The sequence below is a fragment of the Platalea leucorodia genome, assembly GCF_965183815.1.
Source record: "Platalea leucorodia genome assembly, chromosome: 7".
NCBI classification, from domain to species: Eukaryota; Metazoa; Chordata; class Aves; order Pelecaniformes; family Threskiornithidae; genus Platalea; species Platalea leucorodia.
This window is the reverse complement of record NC_138829.1, coordinates 30,406,975-30,425,260: the sequence shown is the minus strand read 5'-3', so window position 1 is coordinate 30,425,260 and position 18,286 is coordinate 30,406,975. Positions and strand designations below refer to the sequence as shown.

At 37.5% G+C, this 18,286-nt stretch overlaps 1 protein-coding gene across 2 annotated transcripts in view; it reads left to right on the top strand.

Annotated features, from left to right (window-relative positions):
* The window catches only part of AKAP6 (A-kinase anchoring protein 6), a gene marked incomplete at both ends in the record, with an annotated part of 226,240 nt that overhangs the window by 149,717 nt on the left and 58,237 nt on the right, over positions 1-18,286 (top strand). The window lies entirely within an intron of this gene.

Genomic DNA, 18,286 nt, shown 5'->3' with positions numbered 1-18,286 from the left:
AACACACATCTCTATATATAAAAAAATATATATACACACACACACATGGTTTCTCTTATTTCTCATAGCAGCCTTAGCCCAGAAGCTTTATCACTTCTTTTAGATAGACAGCACTTTTAAGAAGTTCCCCCAAAAGTGTGATTTGGTCCTAAAATTGATTCAGGCTTTGCTGTGTGTCTGAGAAGCTGTAGTCTACAGGTCTGAGGGGTGGGGGGGGAAAGAAAGGAGGGGCTTTCGACAGAAATATCAGGCTGCAGTAAATCTTCCTCATTTAGGCAATTTTTATTGGAGTAATTCTGACAGTTGTCATCCTTGAATTGCTTTGAGCATATGGCATATTTCAAAGAGCAGATTGTGAATCATAAAAAATAAAATTAATAACTAACCACAGAATCAGCAACAGTATAATGACAAGAAACAACTACCCTCTAGCTTTTTTTTATTTCTTATCAAGTAAATGGTACATTCAAGGTCAAATAGAAGTTGTTTTCTTTCTTTTATGATTGCATGATTTGATAATATCTTGAATAGAATTTATTTTTTCTTGCTTTGGCATCCTAACTTCTTGATGGTCTTCTTGCATTTTATTCTTTCTAATCTTAGTCGTTTTATTTAAAATACCCAGTGAGAAGGGGTTGTCACATCAGTTAAAATATGTTTATAAATGGAAATATGGTTCAGGTCCAAACTATTTTAGGCTGCGAGTTTAGTTCAGTGGCCTCCATTTCTTGCTTTGACAATCATTTCTTATTTTTGCTAATGTTCTTTTTCCTAACTTTCTAAATACTTAATCAGACTTAATCATATATTAACAGCTCTGGCCCTGGCTAGGCTCAGAAATAAACAATGTCAGAAATGGGTAAAAAGTTTCTTGCGAATCTAAAATAAGGTGTTTTGGTAGAGCCTGTCCATATAAGACCAGCTTGTGCCATGCCTAATCTAACCACTAGTTTTAATCCTATACTAAAAAGAGAAATAAACATAAATTTTAAGGAAACAATCCATCCATCAATATGAAAAGGAACAAAGCTTAAGCAGCCAGCCCAAGTATTTTAGGTGCTATTTAGGATACTTCCCTTTCTGGTATCCAAATGTAACCATTAAGAATAATTATAGATAGTAAGACTGGTATAATGATGCATGGTGAGAAGAATAAGAGAGGGCAATAATTTAAGAATTAGTTTGCAGTACAGTATGGTAGGAAAAAGAGGAACATTGTATATTCAAAATGGGAAGTAATAGTCTCTTAATGTTATGAAATTCTATATTGTGATAGGCATGACACTTCCGAAAGCAGAAAGTTTGTGCCAAAGAGAGTAGCTGAGTCTGTAGTCTGTGCAGCACAGACAAACCAGCACTGCTTCCAAAGCACAGGCAGCTTATTTGCTCTGAAGTTTCTGCAGGGAGGGCATCTGCTAATTAATAGAGCCCCCATCTCAAAAGTACCTACCTGGTAACTGCAAAACCACTTGAAGAAGGGTAGAAACAGACTGCCTGCCTTCCCGCGCTGAATATTCTCTGCATATACCTTTCCAGTGAAAGCAGCAAGCAAATTGTTAAGGATTAAAAGAAAGACTTAACTAGAAATGTGGAGTTTGATTAAGACATGACTAAGGAGTGTCCATAAAGCAGGAGTATTTGCAGGTAATGTAAAAAGCCTGAGTGCATAGCATTAAGATCTATTAGTCTTTCAAAAAAAAAAAAAAAAACCAACCACCTCCCGAAGAAGTGTTGAAAGCCCCATAATTTCAGACGTTTAAAAGTAGACAAAAGAAAACATTAGCAAATGTAATTGAGGGAACAATTCTGCACTTGCAGAGGAGAGATCAGATAAATCACTAGATCTTTATCATCCTTAATTTCAGAGACTCGTGTAACAATAAATCATGCCCTCAAAACCAGTATTAATAGTTTTATAAAACTAGCATAGTAAACCTCTGTTCTAATCAGCAGTGACACCCGTTTTATTTGGAGGCTTTTGTACAGAGTCGTGGATGGTCTAGTGCTCACAGCAAAGGAGCAGGAGCACTGCCTACACTTCACAGCGAACACAGCCATTCTGATCTGTAGGGAAAGAAATCTGCAAAGAGAAATTCAGGCAACTATTATTATCAGGATTCCTCAACGATGTGGGGAGTTATGAAAACAGCGATCTTGCTTCAGTCATCCTTTATCAGTTACAGCTTCAAATGTGAACCTGCTAATTGCACTCTCTGCGTTTTGGTGGATTTTCCTAAACCCACAGATGCCTCTTCTCAGTTATTGAGCTGACAAGTAATTGCACCTCTGAGCCAGCTCAGCAAGCTGCCTCTGCCAGGGAACCTGCTGTGGTATCACTGTTACCAAAAGTAATCATTGCCCCTAAGGAGTCTATGTATGGGAAGGAGCAATGGTAAAACAGGTAAATCGGAAGGGAAAAGCATACATTAAAGCAGCATAACATAATATATAAATGCTAAAATTGGATATGGGAAAATAAAATGTATTTTCATGGTTAGACCATTTTCCCAGTACTCTATTTTCAGATTTAATATAGATTTAAGTCAACTCTCAGCTTAATTTGTTTTGTAATATTCCAGGAGCTTCATAGTTTTTTATTAGGATCCTTATTATCTCTCTTTAACTAGGTTTTATTTTGCCCTTAATATAATAGGAGCAGCACAGCCATATTTTTTTTAACTCTAAATATGTATGTATGACTTCCTTTAGATTTCCTAGATTTTAGTGCAAAGATTTACCAAAAAAGAAAACTATTCATCCTCACTATGCTCCCCCATAGCCCTAAATGATTTCAGCTTTTCAGTCTTAAACGAGCTAATGATTTTGAAAATCAACTAGTGTTTGATAAAATGGCAGTCACGGAATGAATTGCTGACAGTTTATTTGTCCTCTAATGCTTTATCTATTAACTAAGAAAAAATTAAAAGGAGCATTTACATGTTTTTGGACTCTCACTTCCTTGTACTGCTGTAATAGCTCAGTGTAATGCCAAATGTATCATGTTTATTTCATTTTAATCTACTGCATGTGAGCCTGATCTCATAAGCTCTAAGTACACAGAACTTGCATTGACTTCAGCTTTATTCATATGCCGTTACTGGAGGATCAAACCCAAAGAATTTAAACTCTGCTAATTAGCCCTTTAGTGGGAACTTGAGTAATTCGCTACCTTGAATGTTCAAAAATGAAGCAAATCGGTATTTACTGGAACTGTGGAGGTTAGAAATGAGTATACTAGGCAGAAAAGTTAATGATAATTCTTCCATTTTCCTCAGGAGATTAATTGCAAAACTTAATTGTGTTAGATTAAAACCCCATTTAAATAAGTACAGTATGATTGTTAAAATTGTTAGTATGTTCAGAAGAAAATTAACTGAAAATAAAAAAATAAAAAATAAATATCAAATAAAAGAAATTATATTTTTCTGTCTGATTACAAGTAATGTGTGGTGGTTGTACTACAAACTGCATAAGCCATAAGTCTTGCACTAGTAAGTCTTCAGCAACGATGTTCATGGTAGATGGAAAACGACCCTTATGTAGTAGTGCAAAGATTTTGAAAACATTTAGTTGACACGGCTTTTGAACAGGTTAACTGCTAACCTCTTTCACCAAAGGGAAGCAGTGCACTGCATTAAATAACAGGAAAATGCACATCAAAAGCTAAGGATACCTTTCAAAAAAAGTTGAGGGGAAAAAAATCTCCCAGCAGTTTTTGTTTCCCTACTGGAAGCTATCCCTCCTCGGAAGGTGCAGTTCCTTCTCTCCTCTGGGTGTGCTGCTGCTCCATTGTGCCTTTCTCTCTGGCGCAGTGTGCTGTGGCCCGGAGTGGATCAAACAAACCGTGCTGAAAGTTTCCCTCATTTGCATCACTTCTAGACAGCCCTGTCGTACTCTTTGCTGACAGGAAATCACTGTCTTTGTCACCTTTTTTCAGTGATCTTTTGGCAGAGATTGGCCATGTGACCAGGATTAATCACAACAACAGTTCTGGCTCAGAACTCAATGACATGTTTTCCTCAGCACTTCAATAATGGTGTAGAGGAGTCAGTAGGAAATGAGTACATTAATTTCAGAGTGAAAAGATAATTAACACTTAAGGACTAGTGCTATAACCTATGGAGCTATTATTCAAATTAAAACTAATTTATTGCAAACTTGTGAAAAAGAAAAAAAAAACCCCTGTCCTTTAATGCAACTGTTAAAATAATCTTCCAAGAGTACCCGAGTTTAACGAGAAGCACAAACTATATTTAACGCAGTAATATAAATACATAAAAACTTAAACATTTGAAACTGGAGGCTGAAGTATGTAAAGTGCTTACTTAGATGATATGAATAGGATACTGGCAAACAAAAGCAGCAGTGTGCTCCTAGAATGCTGTGCTTCAAGGAGTTTCCTTGGCAACAGAAATGCAGTTCCAAAAGTAGACAGAACTTTCCTCAGAAAACATACTATTAATAACAACCTTCCGGAACAACTTGGAACAATTTGACTACTTGGCAATAATAATGCCAAGTGTTCTGCAAATTAATCTAACACATAACAGTTATATGTTTCTCTTGCCCATAATTCTCCTGAACTGGAGGACTGAGTTCTCTGCTGTTAGAGGATACAAATGTGCAAAGCGGTTCCAAATGCTGCGCAAACAGAGAAAGGGCTCAAATAGCAGCAGCCTATAAGGATCAATTAATGTGCTTCGTATCATTTTAACTTGTAAAACAGATTAGTTTAATTGGATTACTTTGTTGCATTTAAAACGAGTCCTGCGTACCTATTGAAGACACATTGTAGTTCAGTCCTTATTTCAAAGCAGATTTTCTGTATAAAGAAAACTTATTAAAAGATTAACAGCCTGTAGAGTGATATATTTGGACAATATGCTTAGAGGATTGGTTATAAACTAGGAAACATGAAGATTTTTGATCCTACACTGCATATTCTGCACAGTCCAGGATGCCTTCTGTCTGTCTGGTAATCTATCAGTGCCTGCACGAAGCCGCTAAAACAGTCAGTGGGAGACGATGATGATCATCACTTCGGAGGAAGCTCTCAGCACACTGCAGGATTGAGCCCCTTGTAGGTAGTAACTACAAATCTGCTATGCATGCAGTATTTTTAGAAATGTCATCATTTCTGTATGAGCCAAGAGAATAAACTAATTTCAGATCTGCCTTGCCAATAGGAATCATTAGAATTCCACTAAAGGCCATAAGTTTACCAGACAGGAAAGGTAGGCTGTGCTACTACCTCGACTTTTCCTGAATTCTTAGATCTAAAGGTTAAAAGTAATCAATACCTCATTGTGCAGCCTGATAATAAGTAATAACCATGATGTTAAAATCTAAATGATTGCAGATAGCACTTAGGTGTGTTGACCCATTTGGGAGGGCTTTTTAATTGGAATCAGAATAGTCATTATAGTTTGCTAATAAACTTTTAGGCTACCTTGCAAAAATCACCACCTTTTTGAAATATGGCTTTAATGCTATTAGCGAATTATGTCCGAAAGTGAAAGCTTTTATTTTATCTGACAAAGCATATGTAACACTTTAAAAAACAAAAGAGAAAGATTATTCTGCTAAATAATATCAATGGAGATATTCATTAGCAATAGTAAATTACAGCCCTTACTTATGTCTGCGTACATGGATTGATACATGCCTCAATGGAAGTTATTCTTTGCCTTTGACATTGTAGTATGCTTTTAACTGTCACGTATAGTAAAATGACTGAGCTAAGTTTTGCAGAAAACTTGGACTTCAGTTACTGTTCTTCACGAAGTTCAGTAATTTCCATGTGCTAGGCTGTTTTTTTTTCCCTCAACAGATTAAGAACCTCTGTGACTTTCCACACTAGGTAGGAAAATCAACAGTTTTGTATGAGAGGTCTCAAAAAAGCTTGATACCCCAAGCGGCAGTAAAAATCTGACTGCTATTAGAACATCAACTAAATGAGTTCAGGACCTGGCACAGCAAAGTTCCCTAGTCTCTTATTGCAGGGGGTGATGAAATTGGTTAACTTTTTCTAGACAAGTATTTTCACTTCAGTTGCACTGGAGAACAGAGTGAAAACTCCTTTGTGACACATACTATAACAACCAGCTCATTTTTCAGTGGTCCATATGTTTAACTTTGTAATATGATTAAATTCCTTGCTACTTCTGGCAAATTCTATATTTTAAAAAGTAGAAAAGAAAATTATTGTTGGCAAAAAGTCTTACTTAAAGGAGATAAATGTTAAGTTTTAATGTCTTATATAATTACAACAGGAAAACACTGATTACCATGTCTGTGGAATTACAAAGTAAGTCTAGAGAATGGATAAAGAAAGAATATGAAAAATATTTTTACATTTTCTTGGTTGCTTCCATAATATATTTCAAACGTAAACATGCATTTTTAAAAGCCGTGTTGTAATTTCTATGGAGCAGACTCCCTGTATTTCCGCAAGAAGTGGCTTTATGCATTTCACAACAGTAAGCGGGTTTCTCCCATTTCTTCCCAGCATGACATTGAAGATGAACTTCACATTGTAGCAAAGCAGTATTTACTGAGCTTGTAGCAAAAGCCAGCACAGCTTTTGGGAGATTAAAGCAGTGTGTCTAGAATGAAAGAGGCATTCGACTTCAAACAAAAGTAAATGTGTACCACATAGCTGTCATCACCATTCCTTACTACAGCTGCAAAACGTGGACAATTTACAGTCATCACGTCAAGCATCTTAGTCAACTCCACATGCTCTGTCTTTGTGCCCTTGATGGTATAAAATGGTAGGATAAGGTCCCAAGCAGTGAAACCTTAAAGCATTGTCAAATATTCAGCACTGAAGCAATGGTCTGGCACACTCGGCTATGGTGGTTTGAGTGCATACGTCCAGCAGTAAATTACCCAAAGCCATTTTCTGTTCATCAAGCATTTTTAGTTTTTAAAAAATGGAAATAGCACCTTAATTCACCCCAAAGGGTGATGAAAATTACAACCTTCACTGCTTTCTATACGCTAGGACTGCCTAGTGTCCAAACAGGGTAGAAAGGGCTCAAGATTAGTCTCAGATATACAAACTATTCACATTCTTTAAAGAACAAGTAAGAATAGCTGAAGTATAGCAGCACTCTGGCCTACTCATTGGACCAAGAGCCTCTAAGAAAAGGAGTTACACTTGTGCTGTTATACATGCAGTCAAACGCTGAGGACAGCAATACCAGTGCTGCAATGTTCTTCAATGCCCTGAACCAAGTAAAGAGGCCATATAAGGCTCCAAAACATGGGTGTGTTCTGATTTACATTGTTCTTAGCCCAACCTTTCAAAACTTCATCCAATCGTCTAAAGGAGTTTAGGTTATCTGTATTTTCTTGTTTCCTGACACACTGGATCACATGCAGACCACATGTAAGCAGTACAGAGTCCTGGGAGCTGCCCGTTCTGAGGTTAGTATTTAATGTATTACGGCAGATTTTATGAAAGTTCATATGAATCAGCTGACTAAAAACACTTCATGAAGTGATTTGTGAATTTGCACTCACATTTCACTCGTAAAGTCTCATATGCAATGATGCCAAATAATAGGGATAGTGTGTCCTATGCAGTTCTCCAGATATGTTTATTACATGAGGTTGTCCAGTAATCCTGCACCCACATAACCTTACAGAAGCCATAGCATCCTGCCTCAAGGAGTCCCACAGGTTTAGCCCCACGCTGTGATGAACCACCTGTGCACCGTGTCTGTGCACATGTCTGCTCTAAAGCTGCCTTCTGCTGGTCTCACCTTGATGCCCCATTTTTGTTTCCCTTTTGTTGGAAGAAGCAGCAAATAATATATTGAAGTAAGATAAAATTAGGAGTTTTGATAACACAATGACAGCATAATTTTTGAAGTTGTGTGTGGACTTTTTTTTTTTTTTTTTTAGCAGCTTGGTTGTTTAGGCTTTCTTAGAGGGACGCAGATGAAAACATCACTAGCAAAAAATATATGGGGCAATAGTATTACCCTATTCCTCAAACTGGTTGTCAATTTTTAATTCACTTTCCTATTTTTTCACCTCATACTCCAGGAGAAAATATATTTTTTTCTAAACTCATAGGAAATGATGTTTTGCTTCATAAACATAATACAGGAAATACTATTTTCTTTCCCAATTACTCCTCATCAGTATACCTCATAAATAATTGATACTGTGATGTTTCTTTTTAAAAAATAAACAAAACCCAAATGACCACAGAAAACCTTTTTAGCAGGTTTTCTATAAGAAACCCAAATTCACTAAATCTCAATAAACTTGCAGTGGCAATACATTCAATGCATACATACCTAAATTATAAAAACTAAGTTGCAGTGAACTATACCAGTTCATAATCTCCTGAATTTTTATTTGTATGTATATTTCATTTGTATTTTTATTTTTATAAATTTATATTACATATTATATTTATATATTGAAAATACGTAAAATATCAACATAAAATATTTATTTGTGTATATATTTTAACCTTTTTACATACTTAGGGTTAGGTGATGTTTTTACATTGTGTGTATACATTTTTGATACGTTGTACTAAAAATAGCTACAGCATTTTGTGCTAACTTCTCCTTCTAACAAGGTAAAATAAATGATCACTACAATTTCATTCATAGTTATTGCAGTTGCAGTTGCATCAGGCCCAATGGGGCCCTAGGGTAGGCTCCAGCCAACTCCTGCAGCCAGTAAGAAATGCCTGTGGTTCTTAACTTCTTGTGGGTGCTGATATTTTAGCATTGCAGATGACATGGTTGCTATAGAATTGCAGTGATCATGAACTATAAATGTTAAAGTTGGCTCTATGGAGAGATGCTTTTGGGGAAAGACAGCAGTTGTACCCTTCACATCCCGTTGTTGCAGAATGACGGGTGCTGTTACTGATGTGCAGGACATCTTCCAGCCGTGTCACAGAGCAGACCAGCAACAGGCTGTCACAGGCTCCAGGGAAGGCTATGGAGAAGCTGTAGTTCCCCCAGTGATACACTGAGAGAAGGGGTCATCTGTGACAACTAATTTAGACTACTGAGGGAGCTAAGTAGACTAGCCTCTCCGTGAGGAGGTTCCTCTAATGGGTGATTCAGAGCACAAGCTTAAGTTAAGCACTCTGAAATAGTTTCAGAAGAAACCTTTTCTCTCTTATCTCTCTCTCCACTGATTGTATAAAGAGGTTATGAAGATCAGCCTCACTCGGCCGTTACCTCTCACTGACTCTCAGTTATCATGAAAAGAAGGGTTTTTAGTACCATTGTGTCATGCCTATGCAATATTCCTGTTTGAAACCCTGCTGTGATGCATCCAGATTTTGACAGACATTGCACTGGAGTTTGATCATCTCTGCTTTACCAATTGATTTTTCTTAGAAATGGGAGATGATAGCTACAGAATTGCCGTTAGAGTTTTTCAGGTAGTAACTTTCTAAAGATGAACATTAGCCTTTTTGAATGATGTATTGAGACTGACATACATGGTTTTTGCTGGCCTTCATCAAGGAGGACTATGTGCCTGCTATGCAGGTGGAAGAACAATAAGTCCCCGAATCTCTTAGTTTGTTATCATGTGTGGAGAGATCAAATAAACACCATCAGAGGTGAGAAGTAGTTACTCATGTGATCCCACATTGTTGTCTCAAAAAGTTCATTTCTATTGTTTTGGGTTTTCAGTAAGCGTATGTAATTTATAATCAGGGTTCATTTTTCTCCAGCAAGTCAATAGTCAAATGCCTCACAGTGTGAGTGTGGAAGATTCTTGCCTTTTTCCCCCCAGGTCTCAGAAAAAAAAATAGAAAAGCTTTCTTTCTGAAGATATTTAGTTTCCTTATTACTTCAGCTTGGGTCAAAGAAAAATTCTACTCTTAGAACTTCAACCCGATTTAATTTTCACTTATGGTTTTTAGGTGTCTGTTTTTGTTAGCTATCTACTAGAATATGTAAAGTGTTTACGCCAGAGGCTGAAACATGTAATAGTTAAATAAATTTTAAAAAAGAGAGAGAATAAAGCAGGTGATGAAGATCACCCCTCTTTTCCACCCTACCCTCTGTGTTGAGCTAGGGACTTTTCTGTCCATTCCTCTTTCTAACCATAATGGTTAAACGCTATGGCCATTGTGCTGTATAAGCCTTACAGTGTCGTTGTGCAGTTAGTTTCCTTGCTAAGTAGAGAGTAAAATTCACAAGATACCTACTAAAAATTAGAATGGGTATGAAGATAGGTACTTGATTCAGTTTTAATAAACATATGGGATGATTTTTTTTTAATATGTCCTAACAGCAGTTCATCATCAAGTCATGAATACACACGGTAGATTGGTAGCTAACTCATGGTGCCCAGAGGATTAGACACAAGGGACCAGGTTTCATTGCAGATGAAGACTATTGGTCTGGGCTCCCTGGGCCTGCCAAAGTTCAAGAGCCGATCAAGGGAGTGAATAAAGAGCCAGTTTAAGACTAGAAATATTAAATTCTTCCATCTTTTTTCCCCAAATGCAGCATATGAGATCTGAGGCAACAGTCACATTAGAAAGGAAGGAACTATCTGTGATTACCCCAGTACAAAACACCTAAAAATCATAAGACATAGATAGCAGTGACTCTGAGCACCAGGAAAACTGGAACTCCAGACAAAAAAGGCTTAGCTTTGAGGCAATAGAAACAATGTTTTAGTCTCTAAAAAGAATTGATCAGAATGATACAAATAATTCTAAGTAAATTTAAAGTTATAAAAAGGTTTTCTTAACCAGTACCAGAAGCAAAAGAGGATATGGTATGGTGCCAGGAACTAGGGCACCCATGTGTAACTGGAGACATAAAACATTTGTTAATTGTGTCTCTTCCCCAGGATCGCTTGTGAAATACCCAGTTGCCATTCACAGGGAAGACATTAGAGTAAAGCCAATCTAATATATGCCTCCAAACAGCATCCGAACTATCCAGAGAAGTGCCAAAACAGAAACAGCAGAACACACACATAGATGTAAGTCAGAAGAACTCATGAAGCAGGGCAGATGCAGACTGGCTGAAAATTTAGGCATTTTAGTGCAACATATGTAGTGTAACAGGCAACATGAAAAATAGAAGGAAAAATGTTCTTGAGAAAAAGAGCCAGGCAGACAGATTGAATATTACAGTTACGTTTGAAATTAAAATATAGTGTCTGAAACTATTGAGAATTTAAGGTTTTAATGAAGAAGGAGATATCTGTAATGTGACATAAGCAGATCTAAAGATTCTCAGTGTTCTGGCAATGCAGAAGGCTGCCAGGCATTCAATTGCTATATTTGCAACTATGCTATTAGATCAATGACTAATTTGATACCAGCTGGATTGTGGAGCCAGCTGCAGTGCAACACTGATAAGGAGAGAAATTAGACTGGAGATGCAACCAAGCACTGCAGATGTGCAATGAAATCACTATGAGACCAGTGGATAAATGCAGTCAGTCAACAAGGAACCCCTGAAATAAAGGGTGTCATCACTTAAAGTTTGCTATAGTTGCTTTACAAGAGTTCTACCCACCTGTGGCCACAGGTCTGTACAAGCTCTGGTTTCAATTGGAAGGCAATATTCAAAGCAGTACCTCAAAGAAACAGGAGAGTCACTGTGATTGCTCCCTAGCATTCTAGCTGAATATAACATATTTGAAGAAGACAAGCACTTAGATGTTAAATTGAAGTTAGCACAAAACCCCACAAATCACGCTAGAGTCCACCAAAACGGAATTCTGTTAGTCTAGTAAAACTGTTGAAAAAGGCAATGTGGCAAAGCAGAGACCATGCACCCACATAAAGTAATGCAGAGTGGATAAACGATCTACTAATGGTCAGAAAATCTTGGAGTAAACTGACCCCAAAATCATTGAACAAAATGCTGGAAGCCTGGGACATGTTACAGATTTTTTTCAGGGCAACAGAGTTCACTGTGATGTCAAAAACATGTTTTGGTGTATTGATCTGAATGAACAACATAGCCACTGTTTTGCTGCATATTTTGTCAGTATCTGTAGGCTTTTATGCTCATCAGTCTGAGCTTCTAGAGGTATTCCAGTTAATATGGACTAGGCACCCTTCCGCTAGTGAGTAGCTAGCTGATGGCAATCTAAACATAGGAAACAGAAATGTCAAAGAAGAGGCAATGCATAAGCAACTCCTAAATGGAAACCTGGACAGGAGTATTAATCTAAATGCAGAAAACTTGAAAGAATCTGAGTCACCTCTGGGTGGCATCTGTTGATTTTTGAAGGACTTCACTGCTGGCCATAAGAAACCAGGAGCCCCTCAGGAAACAGGCAGAACTCTCGACAAAAGGACAGTCCAGTCTTTCACAGAGAGGAACAACCGTTTATACAAATGTTTTGCACACTTGGCAAAAGCCTATGGATTTTTGCCATGGTCAATACAGAGCGACTCAGAAAAAGAAGTTAAAGGACCAAGGGCAAATAAAAGAGGAGAGGAGGAAAAAAAAGATACCAGTCCTTAAATAGGAAGACTATTTCAAGGGACTGAGCTATGGTCTTCCACTTTAAAGAAGTGGAGTATCCCCATTGCAGAATTGCAGAGCTTTAGGAGAATGTCCTGGTGATATAGAGCTCCTGTAGCAGCTCCTCTATCATTTTTCCCCACACCGTGGTAGAAGTAGTGAATGAGTGTAAGGGTAAGTAAGAATGAAAACACCATTTCTTCCAACAGTGGTCCCCAGAGAGCCCTGGTTTCGGAAATCAGTGAAACTAGGAATTTCTATCTTGCCCAGAAGCAACAGTGCATCTTGCTCCCTTCACATGCACAATGCACTTGTCTTCCAGAAGTAATGTACCACGAGTTACCTGACGGGCAGTATCTCACCTTTCAGACACCACTTGCTGCCTCCAGCTGTAGGCAGACCGGCACCCCACCTTTTTTTTAAACTCAGTTCAAGTGCTGGATGTATCTCTACAAAATAATGAACGGTACTGAGTCCTCCATAAAAGCAGATTAACATAGTTAGGAACTTAGTATAGATGCAAAGAGAATATAGTTATTTAAAGACACATATCTTCATTTAGTTCAGTTGTCTGTAAGATACATATCTATATACATGTATTTTGTCTAACAGTACAAATGCTAAATCAGTGAGCTTTGCTATTCCTGGCACATTTCAGAGCTACTCAGAGTATTAAAATGTTAAGCAATAAAATGTGTATTTCATGGAAAATGTTTCTGTTTGGCTCACATTAATTAAAATTCAACTCTTCCTGTTAGAAGCTAGATTAAAAGGGAGGTAGAATATTGCTGGCGAACTGCAACAGGCAACAGCAAGCAGAATTGCTTATTGGGGGGGATAGGTGGGATACATGTGAGGAGCTTTTTGCATCTCTTTTAAAAACCATGTGTCCCACAAGGTATTTCTTAACTGAATGACAGGATATTCTTTCTCTGTGTACTAACCATTTCCACAGACAGTACTCTTCATTGCCATGGTAAACCAGCAGGTAGGAAATCCTGACCTTGGTGCTGAGACATGCTCACCTCCGTAGCTAAAATTTTCCGGTTTGTCCCTGCATGTTTAAACAGTGAGGAACTATATTTCCTTCACTTTACCCAAGGGAATTCATGCCAGAAAATGAATTTTCTACCAATTTCCCCTGTTTCCTTCCCTTCAAACCAGTCACTAGAAATATACTACTATAATAACTTGCACATCATTTAAAAGCTGTTGTGCTCATGGGTGCCTATATGTATTCTGAACATTTCTTCACTGTCTGGGTAACCTCCAAACAGGGAGACACAGAGTGATGGGAGATCTAATGGTTTAGGCATTTGGTTTCATTAAAATCAGCATAGACCATTTGGATCATGCATATGATTTCTTTGAGAACTTAATGTGGAGGTCTTATGAGAAAAGGCCTTTATATTGATATTTATGGTTTTATAAGGCTAAAAATAGCACAGAACACCCACCATTTCCAGTCAACTGCATACTGCTTTGCTCTCTGGCGCTTTCTAAATTCTTCCCTCCTGAAGCATATGGTCCTTTTTCCAGGTTCTTCAGACTGCTGCATCTTTGAATTCTTTTTTTAGCTATATCTTTTAGCTTGCTTAGTTAATCTGCCGGGGCCAGAATTTGCTACCCCAGCACTACAGATTTTAACACCAGCAGATTCTGATTGAGTAAATCTCAAAACCAGGCACTCTCCCATGTTCTGATCCCTCGTTGTCAGGTCATCCAACAGTTGAGGATCTTTCTGAAGTTTTGACCTTAACTCATCTGTTCAGGCATCTCAGCTCCTTGTCACTAGTCAGCAGTGACCTTACAATTCATATCCACTTCTTTTGTGAGTTTGAATGTACAGCATCAACAATAGCTTGCACTGATGCCTGTTGTCATTGCTTTGTATGGCTATAAGATATTTGGATCCAGATCTGTGGGCATGGTAGTCTTAGTTCCTACATCCTTTTAAGTAGTGGTGCTGACCAGCATATTTTTTGCACCCTGTGTTCAAGCTTCCCAGGGAAGCTCCTGGAAACCAGTTATGTCTTCTGGTCTTTCCTAGGGAGCTGAGGGGTATAGTGTGATAGACTGACCTGTTATGGAACCTTATTGTATCAAGTGGCATGGAAAAGCCTAGGAATTTAGCTACTGTTCATTTTTAACAGAAGAAAACATGACTCAATCAACCTTGGTATCCTGCCTCAAGCAGTGACCGCTCCTGGAAAACCTAAGATAAGATGAAGAAACACTCTCTTTTATGTATACTTACATTAGTTCCAATAGACTTTAGTTGGTGAGGTTTTATGCATTTCTTTCATATTTATCTTTTCTTTGCATGGTCCTCTAATTTTGTATTCGCTTAAAATGGATAATTAGCTGATTTGACCACCAGGTGGCCTACTACACTGTGTTGTTAGGATATACCCTAACTCACGTCTGGAGAAGGGTGCACAATAATATTTATTAAAACTTCTGTTGTTAGATGGCGTTATTCTGGGAGTGCAGGTGTGGCATTCGTAATCTTAACTTGGTCTTTTTTGTTGTACCGATCAAATGCAAATGTATTCATACTAGTGGGACTTTTTCAGGCCTATGAAATGTTTCAAAATTAAAAACATATATAATGCCCCTAAAGATTTTTGCATGGTTTAAATATTCAGACCTTTTTCTTAAGTGCTTAATGGCTTTACCAAAGGACAGTTAACTTCTGCCTCTGCCATTTCTTCCACACTTTATTAAAAGAGGCAAAGAATAAAATCAATGCAATGACAATTCTTCAAACATCAGTACCAAATGCCAATCACCAATGAGCTGGAAAAATTACCTTTAATAGGGTTAATGTAGTGCTAGTGTAGCCGCTTAATGTACAAAAGCTCTATGGCCTGTTCTAAAATATGTATTCATTACTTTAATTTCTTTAAACTTCAGTTCTATAGCAACATATTATACCTCAAGCATAATAGCTAATGAAATGACCTCAAATAGTTGACTCAGATGTAGATTTGAAAAAAGTAACCTAGTACTGTTAGGAACGTGGAGTATCCAACAAGGTATACTTTTTTTTATTTTTATATTTCTCACTAATTATTATAAAATGATTGTTAAGCTAAGAAGTACAGCCACTTAAACTAGGAAGTGAAACCACTTTATGTCATTGAAGTGCAGATACCATTCACAAAGGTTCTGTCACCATAAAAATTGGAGTCACTTATTTTTCCTGATATCTTCAATAGAATGTATTCCTTCAAAAATCTGAAAAACACAGAATAAGCAATGGGATCTCATTCTTTCCTCCTCATCCTTTTCTCAGTTTTTTTCTTACATTTTTTCCATCTTCATTTGGAAGTACTAAAATCCCTACATATACACCATAGCATAACAAACACCTATTAACCAGGCAGACAACAGTTAAAGTTGAAGACATCGATACACATTACTTTAAGCATATATCTTGTCTTAACGGGCACAGATCTTTCCAATTCGTATTTGAACTGCCAGACAGCTACGCATGGTTACCAGGATAGGCTTTCCAGAAAGCAAGACCAGAATGTCTATAGAGAATGCCAGAAAGACAAAAGTTCATGTGTTCCCTAGTGTTCGCTATAGCTGAAGTAGATTCAAAATATCCTGAATCTGTTTCATATTACTTCACTTCTGGTTTTGTGTCCTAATATTTGCTGCTACTGCGGTCCTTTGAAGCATTTCTTTCCTTCTCAGATACATGCATATCTTTTCCAGTTTTCAAGACATGATTTTTTCATCTTCTTTACATAGAATTCAGACATGAAAATAGCAATAACTTACCAGTCTCTAAATCCACTGACATTGCAACTGTTATATAGATTTGAATATCGATGCTATAGTCACCAGTTTATCAGTCTGCTTAGAGCATAGAGATTAGCATTTCAGTGAGGCAACATAAGTCAACAAAAACTTGTGCGTTTTTTTTCTAAAATCCATTTCTACGGTTTCATTGCAGTATCTCTACAGAACTACTCTTTTTTTAATTGCTGAAAGACAGGTTCTATTAATATACAGGTGTTATGCTGTGTGCTGGTTTCAGAGAAGCTCATTACAAAATGCTAAACACAAAGGGGCAGATTCCCTGGTCTGTCAAGATTACTTCACATTGAACTTTCCAATTTCCAAAGTGAATCTAGAGCAGTCAGTGGTAGGCACTAGAAAATACTCTCCTTGTGGGTGAAATTCTCATTGATGTCATCCACTTCATCTGCTACTATGGTCTTTTTCTCCTGCTCCCCATCATCCTTTCCAGCATGAACAGAAGCAGGAAAAAATCTCTAAGTGAACCAGGAGAACCTAACAAGTAAAAGCCAAAACATGAGTACAGGCAATATTGTCCATAAGCACAAATTCTTTTTCATTTGTATCAGTGCCAAGTTATTGGAAATTGGCTTTCTGACAGCCCTAGGAAGAATCAAGCCTTAAGAATGCCCAAAGTATGTGTATTTGAGTTCACCAGCCTCTGCAAAAATTGTTTGTCTTCTCTATGTTTTGGTTCTATAAATTGTAATCCCAGGAACACCAAACAGAGTTAACCTGAGATCAGTGCAAGTCATCTGGTTTCATGTTTGATTCTTGTAGCAACGTCATGCTTTCACAGGCATTCAAGCTATTGGCAAAGGCATAAGACAATAAACATCTGGAAGTTAAAATTAAACAAATTCAAACTAGAAACAAGCCATGCAGTTTCTAACAGTGAAGGAAGCTGGTTATTTATCATCTTACCAAGGAATGCTATGAATTTTTCATCGTTTGCATCTTTAAATCAGGGCTGGATGCAATACCAAAAGATTTTCTCTAAGCCAGAAAGTTGAGAGCTTAATATAGGAAGAAAAGGTAAGAGTATGGCACATTTTATACAAGTGGTGAGGTTAGATTATGACAATTTCTTGAACTTCAGATCTGTGAATCGGCCCAAGTTTTGTCAGAGAATATTTTGGCAGAATGCCATTAGAGATGAGAAGACGCTTTCAGCTTTCATCATGCCAGCAAATAACAGAGTTCACATTTAGCAGCAGCATAAATCCTTGAAAACAGACACCTGAAATCAGGGAAATGGAAAGAAACCGAAGAAAAGTTTCTTTTGTTTCTGTCTCGCTAGTTGTTCAGTAGATAAAATGAGTTCAGTGTCACTGCATTCATGTATTCTTTTAAAGGTAACTATTAGTGTTGGTTCCTAAATGTCTTGTAGAAATCAAGATTTATTGAGTTTAGAGCTGAGGTATTTTCTACAATGACTAAAATATATCGTAAGTACAATAATTGATTTTTTTTTTTTTTCAGTCTAGTGTGCAGCAAACAATGTTAAGTAGTTCTGAGCTCAGACAATATATTGTGTTGGGCAGAATGCTGGAGCAGATCTCAAAAGGCTTGTGTTCCCACATCAGAGATCTTCCCTGACAACAGACATGGTGTCTTTCTGTATCTCAGTTTCCCATTTTAAATGGAGAATAATATTTCTCCACTTCACAAGACTCTTGCAAGTCTGCAACTATTTGGAGCATAGGAATGGCAAGCTTGAGCCTGCCTGTAAAAGGCTGCGTTAGGGATATCCTTGCTGGTGGCCATTTGGAAAGAGGCTAAGTATCTCTCCTAGGCACAGCAGCTGTTGGAGATACAGAGAGACTGGCTTTCAGCATGTCCTGCATTGTTTAATTTCCAACATTTCTGGGCAGAACTGAAGTTCATAGTAACATCTCACTCCATCACATCACATCACAGAATGCATCACATCACAGAGTGCATATTTCTGTTCCTGGTGGTTCATCATCACACTGGACATA